Source organism: Podarcis cretensis (genome assembly GCF_951804945.1).
Source record: "Podarcis cretensis genome assembly, chromosome: 16".
Taxonomy (NCBI): Eukaryota; Metazoa; Chordata; class Lepidosauria; order Squamata; family Lacertidae; genus Podarcis; species Podarcis cretensis.
This window is the reverse complement of record NC_137186.1, coordinates 5,895,256-5,900,990: the sequence shown is the minus strand read 5'-3', so window position 1 is coordinate 5,900,990 and position 5,735 is coordinate 5,895,256.

Below are 5,735 nucleotides of genomic sequence, written 5' to 3'. Positions count from 1 at the left end.
TGCTTTTAAATTTATTTTGGGGGGGGCTTCGTTTTCCTCAGCTTTCTCTCGCTCTAAAACAATATCAAGCCTCTTTTTCAAAGAGGATAAAGGATTCTAGGTTTGCGGCAGGAGGGCTTAATATTTATTTATTTTTTGTAGTTTGGTGGCAGGGCACAGAATCTGGTACAATAATTTCTTTCTGGAGAAAGCTTCCAAATGGAAACTGTTGAGGCCCTCAACCTGAGCGCAGAGAGGATGGAGCAAATGAGAGCATCCCAGTAGCTTTCTCCAGTTCTCCAGAAGTCCCTGGAGGTTTAGACTGACTTTGGGGCCCAGGATGTGGGTTTCTTCCTACACAACAGCAGATTTAATTCACTACTAGTCCCTCCACATCCAAATCTCTCTCGCTCTACAAAATCTGCTCTTTGGGCTCTTACTCTGAGCCACTCTGCTATTTGGGCTGTTGTTCCCTTGCCCACAGTGCCCACCTTGGCCTGCGCCCAAAACCCTGCCACAAAGGCGGTCTTAAACTATGCAGAAAAATCATCTAAGTTTCCCTGATGTTTCCAAACTGAATCAATTCAGCTCTGTGCTTGAGCACAACGTCAGATTGAATTGCACCCCAATTCTTAAAACTTTTATCTGACTGTTCTTGATCTCTGGTGGAATTCTGGTTGTCTTTTAAGTTCTACATGACCGGCAACAGAGTTTTTGGGTACACATTCATGAGTCATGCTAAACAACAACAACACACATTGATGTCGCCGATTGGCCTGTTCATACGGACATCCCACGCAGCCTTCCTAAAAGCTGCTTTGTACAGTCAAGTGCAGCTCACGAGTTAGCAAAGCACGTGACTCAGTTTGCAAGAAAAGCTGTGACTCACGAGATCTGGGATCCTTCATCAGAGTTCTCACGTTGCAAGAGGCCTGTAGGCAGATTCTGCCCTTCTCATGATGTTAGTTTCTTGCGTGGCTTCAAGGATATGTTTCATCGCCCGTATCTTTGCAAATGCAATGTGCAAAAGGGCCCCAATCAATCCTGGTAACCAACACCAAGTCCTCTCTCTCCTCTCTTCTAAGAGCAGAGAGTTTTGTTTCCTCTTTGCTTTGTCTTCCCTTCAGTGATACTGGTGCAAAACAGATACGAAGGAGCTCAAGAGTAGGTCTCAGTTCGTTGGGGTGTTCTCTCTCTACTGCTCAATGCTTCTACATGGGCTTCCTCACTGGGGCCACCACGGTCAAGGCTATGCAAATAGTCAAGGACTTGTTTGAAGGGTCTGCCAGGCCCGGAGCCCTTGTTCCCTTAGCCCTTCTGGAACCTAGGAAGCTGCTTTATTTCAGACAATTGTTCCATCTAGCTGAGTATTGTTTACACGTACTAGAAGTGGCTTTCCAGGATTTCAGAGAGGGTTCTCTCCCAGCCCGATCTGAAGATGTCCTTGGGGATTGAACCTGTGACCTTGTGCATGCAAGGCAGAAGCTGCTCTTGCCACTGAACTACAGCCTTTCTGCTCTCTGAAAACCAGCGGACAGGTTGATTGAAGGGCCATGGGACTGGCATAAACAGCAGGTCTGTTTTCTCTTGCAGACAGCCTGGTACTAGATTGCAATGGAGGGCTCTTTTCCTTGACAAGAGGGATGGTAGGATAGCCATCTTCTAAAGGACAGTTGCAATGGAAGGTGGAACAAACTTGTCTTCGGCTGCCCCGGAGGGGAGGACCATAACCAATGGCTCCAAATGACAAGCAAGGAGAGTGACTCAACATTAGGAAGAACTTCCTGACTGAGCTGTTTGACAGTGGAACAGACTCCCTCTTAAGGCAGCGGGCTCTCTTTCACTGGAGGTTTTTAAGCAGAGGTTGAATGGCCATCTGTCAGGGATTCCTGAGCTGTGATTCCTGCATAGCAGAGGGTTGGACTAGATCAGGCATCCCCAACCTGCGGCCCTCCAGATGTTTTGGCCAACAACTCACATGATCCCTAGCTAACAGGACCAGTGGTCAGGGATGATGGGAACTGTAGTCCAAAACATGGAGGGCCGAAGGTCGGGGGTGCCTGGACTGGATGGTCTTTGGGGACACCTTCCAATTCTATGGTTCCTATCCTTCATGATCCCATTTCCACCCAGCTCACTGCCTGACACGATCTTTGCTTGGGTGGGTAGATTTCAGAATAGTGGAAGTGACCTGGAGAAGCATATTCTCAGGGTGGGAAGTGGGTAGGTGAATTCTCTAGTGGTGCAGAAAGTGTTGAGTGGCTTTTTCAGATAGGATTGGACAAATTCAAGGAGGAGGAGAGGGCTGTTAATGACTGTTGTTGTTTAGTCGTTTAGTCGTGTCCGACTCTGTGACCCCATGGACCAGAGCATGCCAGGCACTCCTGTCTTCCACTGCTTCCCGCAGTTTGGTCCATAGCTGTCAACTTTTCCCTTTTCTTGCAAGGAATCCTATTTGGATTAAGGGAATTTCCATTAAAAAAGGGAAAACGTTGACAGCTGTGGTTTGTTCAATCTCATGCTGGTAGCCTCGAGGATACTGTCCAACCATCTCGTCCTCTGTCGCTCCCTTCTCCTTGTGCCCTCCATCTTTCCCAGCATCAGGGTCTTTTCCAGGTAGCCTTCTCTTCTCATGAGGTAGCCAAAATATTGGAGCCTCAGCTTCAGGATCTGTCCTTCCAGTGAGCACTCAGGGCCGATTTCCTTCAGGATGGAGAGGTTTGATCTTCTTGCAGTCCATGGGACTCTCAGGAGTCTCCTCCAGCACCATAATTCAAAACTGTTGATTACTACTAGCCGCAATTGGCTATGCTTTGCTCTGCACAAACAGCAAGGCTTCTCAATACCAGTTTCTGGAAACTGCAGGAGGGCAGAGGGCTCTTATGCTCAAATCCTGCTTGTGGGTTTCCCAACTGCTTGGCCACTGTGAGAACAGGGTGCTGGGCTGGATGGGCCATTGGCCTGATCCAGTAGGCTCTTCCCACCTTCTTCCTTTAGGGACCAACCTTGCACCAGACCAGGTGGCCGTCCTCCTCAATGATGCCAGGGAACTGAGCCTGGGAAACTGACACCAGCCACAGACCCTTATCTCACGTGTCCTCATCTTGCTCTTGGTAACTGGACCAGCTCATCTTTCTCTGCTTTGCGTAATTAGATAAGAGGAGGCTTTATTACTCTCCCAGCAGCACTGTCCCTTCAGACTCGTGGGGCGGAATCCCCACATGACCAAGCAGTGGAAACTGCTCCATCAGGGCACACAGGACACTGCTTTGCTGATGTCCTGGTCTTCAACCAGCATCCACCAGCTGGCCTTCCTCCTTATGTGCAGTCCTGGGTGTGTCGATCCTGGCCGTCTAAGGTTGTGCATGCATTAATCATAGAATTGGTGAGTTGGAAGGGACCCTGAGGGTCATCTAGTCCAACCCCTTGCTACAACGCAGGAATCACAGCTCAATTATCCCTGACAGGGATCCAACCTCTGCTTAAAAACCATCACAGCCTTCCGAGGGGATTCCACTGCTGAACAGCTCTTTCCTTCAGAAACTTATTCAATTTATTGAGAAAGTTTGTTTAGGAAATATTAAAGGTAAAGGTACCCCTGCCCGTACGGGCCAGTCTTGACAGACTCTGGGGTTGTGCGCCCATCTCACTTAAGAGGCCAGGGGCCAGCGCTGTCCGGAGACACTTCCGGGTCACGTGGCCAGCGTGACATCGCTGCTCTGGCGAGCCAGAGCCGCACACGGAAATGCTGTTTACCTTCCCGCTGGTAAGCGGTCCCTATTTATCTACTTGCACCCGGAGGTGCTTTCGAACTGCTAGGTTGGCAGGCGCTGGGACCGAGCAGCGGGAGCGCACCCCGCCACAGGGATTCGAACCGCCGACCTTTCGATCGGCAAGCCCTAGGCGCTGAGGCTTTAACCCACAGCGCCACCTGCGTCCCTCCTTAGGAAATATTAGGAAGAACTATTTTGGTCGGAATCTCCTTTCTTGTAACTTGAAGTCATTGGTTCAAGTCGTACCCTCCGGAGCAGGAGAAAACAAGCTTGCTCCATCTTCCATGTGTCAACCCTTGAAACATTTGAAGGTATCTAGCATATCTCCCCCTAGTCTCCTCTTTTCTAAGCTAAACACCCAGCTCCTTCAACCATTCCTCATAAGGCTTGGTTTCCAGACCTTTGATCATCTTGGTCTCCTCTGCATATGTCTCCCAGCTTGTCAATATTCTTCTTAAACTGTTGAGCCCAGAACTGGACACAGTATTCCAGGTGTGGCCTGAACAAGGCAGAACCTAGCGGTACTATTACTTCCTCTGATCTGGACGATACACTTCTGTTGATGCAGCCTAGAATAGCATCAGCTTTCTTTGCTTCTGCAAAAAAAGGGGCCCAAGTTACTGTAGTCATGTGCATTAATTTCAATGGGTCTGTTGAATAAAGTCTTAAGGTACTGCTGATCCCCTCAGCTCCCCTTGTGAGCATTGTGACTGTCATACTGAACAAAGCGGGTGCAAAAAAATGCAAAACACCTCTCTTATCTTTTTTGACCAGCAAATTCTGGTTGGACATGTTAGCGGATTTACGACCGAATGCTTGGAGTGGAGCCAGTGGGCTGTCCAGATTTGTCCTCAGAAGCAGGATAGTCGATCTACCGAAAGCATCCCAGGCTGATGCTTGCCCAATCATCTTTGAAAAGCCGCCAAATAAAGAGATTCCACCACATCCTTCGCATCGGCCTTCATTCCTGAGCATTAAGTTCTTAAGCTTCTTGTCATTTAAACACAATTGCTTTTTGGGGTGGATGGGTGGGAGGCAGGAAAACCTGATTCTCAGAATCCAGGATGAGCAATCTTCCTTCCTTTCGTCCTTTTTAAATATTTGAAAACAGCCAGCGTGGTCTTCGCTGTCATCTCCTTCTGCATAGCAGGGGGTTGGTCTAGATGGCCCTCTGGGTCCCTTCCATCTTCTCAGCACATGCGACATCCAGACATTCCTCAGGAGAATTCAGCCTTCTGGAGCATTGATCATCTCTTGATGGCTTCCCCCTCAATCCTTTCCATTGTGTTGATGGCAGCTCAGTGGCAAAGCATCTGGTTTTCATGGATAAAGTCTTGTGTTCAAATCCTGATGGCATCTCCTGGTAGGGCTGGGAAGGGGCTCCGTGCCCCAAATCCCGGATTGCTGCTGACATTCAATGCAGATAATAATGTGCCAGACAGACCAAGGGCCTGACTCTCTGTATATGAAGCAGCTTTCTATTTTCCCGTGTCAATCATTATTCAGAGCCATGAGGACTAGAAACTTGCTTTATTTTTAGGGGATGGGCCGCAGCTGAGTGGCAGAACACACACTTTGTGTGGCATCTCCAGGAAGGGCTGGGAATATGCCCTGCCCTGCGAATCTGGAGAGCTGCTGCCAGTCAGTGCAGACAGTACTGGTACAGATTGGCCCCCATGGCCTAGCAGCTCCCTAAGTCTATTTTATTGGCATGAGCATCAGGCATTGAATGCAATACTCTCTTAGCAGCGGCTGTGCAGAATAGCAGCTACCGGTTCTTCAGCTTTGAGACTGAGGTTGCAGTGAGTGCCGCTAGCGCACACCTCTGCCCCCAACCCCCTCCCACAATATTGCAAATTATCCGAAAGGGATCTATGCTGCCGACTGCAGACAGCCTCATCTCTTCTCTCCCCACCAATTATATGGCAAGAGTGGCATGTTTGTCGGTAAACACGCCAGTCAGGAAAGTGCCGTCGTTCCTTG